This window comes from Cebus imitator, unplaced genomic scaffold (genome assembly GCF_001604975.1).
Source record: "Cebus imitator isolate Cc_AM_T3 unplaced genomic scaffold, Cebus_imitator-1.0 Scaffold83, whole genome shotgun sequence".
Lineage (NCBI taxonomy): Eukaryota > Metazoa > Chordata > Mammalia > Primates > Cebidae > Cebus > Cebus imitator.
This window is the reverse complement of record NW_016107398.1, coordinates 1,708,894-1,712,077: the sequence shown is the minus strand read 5'-3', so window position 1 is coordinate 1,712,077 and position 3,184 is coordinate 1,708,894.

The following is a 3,184-nucleotide window of genomic DNA, read 5'->3' as shown; positions in this document are numbered from 1 at the left end:
ATAACTAATCATCAGGGAAATGCAAATCAAAACCACAATGACATATCATCATCTTAATACAGTTAGAATGGTTATTACCAAAAAGACAGAAAATAACAGTGAGATTGTGGAGAAAAGTTAACTCTTATACACTGTTGGTGGGAATGTAAATTAGTACAGTCATTTTGGAAAACAGTATGGAAGTTACTCATAAAACTGAAAATAGAGCTACAACATGATCCAGCAATTCCATTATTGGGTATTTATCCAAAGGAAAAGAAATTTGTATATCAAATGGATACCTGCACTAGAATGTTTTTCACAGCACTATTCACAATGGCAAAGATACGGAATCAACCTAAGTGTCCATAAATGGATAAAGAAAATGTGGTATATAGACATAGTTGGAATACTAAAATTAATAATAAATAAATACTAAAATTGGCTATAAAAAATGAAATCCTGTCAGTTGCAGTAACATGGATGGTACTAGGAGGTCATTATGCTGAATGAAATAAGCCAGGCTTGGAAAGACAGATACTGCATGTCCTCACTCACATATGAGAGCTAAAATTTGATCTCATGGAGATGGAGAATAAAATGATAGATATCAGAGGCTGTGAGCTAGGATGTGGGGATAAAGGAAAGTTAATTTAGTGGGTACAAACATATAGTTAGAAATAAACCCCAATTATCAATAGCAGAATAGAGTGACTACAGTTAGCAACAATGTGTAATATATTTCAAAGTAGCTAGAAGAGAGGACCTGAAATGTGTTCCTAACACACAAAAATGATAAATACTCAAAATGATACCACAAATACATGATTTGATCATTACACATTTGTATGCATGTAACAAGATATCCATATGTACAAATATTATATGTCAATAAAACTATTTTAAAAGGGTTGACTAGATATAAATTGTTCAGCCAGTTTTAATTAATTTTAATTGACAAAAGTTATATATATTTATAGTGTACAACATGATATTTGAAATACGTATATATTGTGGAACCACTAAAACAAGCTATTTAACATATGCATTACCTCACACACCTATCTTTTTGTGGCATGAGCCACTGTGCCCAAACTAAATACAAATTTTAAGGGAAACATAAACATAAAACTTAAAGAAATGTGTGCTGGGGCTGAATAAGAAGCTCTATAAAACAAGAAATATATTTTTTAAAATAATTTTTATCTTTCAGCTTTATTGAGGCCAAATTGACAAAAATTATATATATTTTTGATACACAATGCAGATGTGAAATGCAGATATCTATACATCTGCATTGTGAAATGATCACCACAATCAAGCTCATTAACATATCCATCACCTCACATATTTGCCTTTTTAAATAGTGAAAATATTTAATGTCTATGCTTTTAGCAAATTTCAAGTATATGATACAATATTATTCACTATAGTCACCATGCTGTATATTAGGTTTCCAGAATGTATTAATCCTGCCTAACTGAAACTTTGTACCCTTTGACCAACATCTCCCAGCCCCCCATGACCCAGCCCCTGGCAATCATCATTTATTCTCTCCTATGAGTATGGTTTTTTTAGATTCCACATATATGTGAGATCATGCAGTATTTGTCTTTCTATGCCTAGCTTATTTCACTTAACATAATGCTCTCCAGGTTTATGCATGTTGCCAAAAATGCACAAATTAGAGTAATTCCTCCTTTTTTTTAAAAAAAAAAAAGAGACAAAGGTCTTGCTCTGTTGCCTAGGCTGGAGTGTAGTGGTATGATTGTAGCTCACTATAACCTCAAACTCTTGGGCTCAAGTAATCCTCCTACCTCAGCTTCCCAAGTAGCTAGGACTATAGGTGGGGGCCACCATGCCTGCCTAATTTTTATTTTTCGTTTCTTTGTACAGACAGGGTTTTGCTATGTTACCCAGGCCAGTCTCAAACTTAGAGCCTCAAGTGATCCTCTCACCTTGTTCTCCCAAAGTGCTGGGATTACAGACACGAGCCACTATGCCTGGCCAATTTCCTCCTTTTTAAGTGCTGAATAATGTCCATTGTGTGTGTGTATGTATCATATTGTTTTTATTTATCATCTGTCAAAGGACACCTAGGTTGATTCCAGATCTTGGCTATTGTGAATAATGCTGCAATGAACATGAGAGTGCAGATATCTCTTTGACATACTGGTTTTATTTCTTTTGGACATATACCCAGAAGTGCAATTGTTAGCTCATATGGTAGTTCTACCTGTAATTTTTTAAGGAACCTCCATGCTGTTTTTTATAATCACTGTACCAAGTAACATTCCCATCAACAACGTATACAAGTTCCTTTTTTCTCTGAATCCTTGTCAATATTTATTATCTTTTGTCTTTTTTATAATGGCCATGCCGAAGCAGGCCTGGCCTGCCTAGAACCTGGGGTTGTGAGTGCTGGAACAGTCCTAGAGCCTGGATCTGCAATGATGGTTCTCAAAGCAGAAGCTGTACAAGCTGGTCAGAGTATGGGGCGGGCCAGGAGCCCAGATTTGCAGGGGCCAGCCTGGCACTGGGATTCACTGGAGTGAACTTGGTAGTGGAGTTTTCAGTAAAATTGGGTGTTCTCACACTCTCCTCTCATGCAGAAGGATCTCTCTCTGTGCTGTGAAACTTGGTCTGGGAGAGAGGTGGCATAGGCAAAATAAAACTGCCCTTCCTACCTCCTTTAATGCATCTTTTTTCATTTCTGTGCTTCACCTAGGTGCTGTAATCTCTCATCTGGATTCCTGAGCTCTTGTCAATCTATTTTCTTATGTAGATAGTTCTTCAAATGATGCTTCTGCAAGGGGATAAGCATTGGAAACTCCTATGCTGACATCTTGCTGGAAATACTTACCTTTGACATTGAAATTTAGATTGGTTTTACTTTATTAACAGTTCTCAAACCATACTGTCACTATGCAGAAATCACTTGACTTGGTTGTAGTTTACTTTTACTCAGTATTAAGATATTAGGTACCTTAGTATTAGGTATTAAGGCAATTCACTATTTAACTGACTTTACTTTTATTCATAGTTCTGTTACATGTTTAACAGTGTAATTTATATTAAATTAAACTCAGGGAATGAAATAACTCTCTACTTACACATTATAGCTTTAATGTACTTAAGCATAGTTAGAAAATAAGACGTAAATGCTACTGACTAGACCAGATTGGAATAAGTAGATCTATATTAT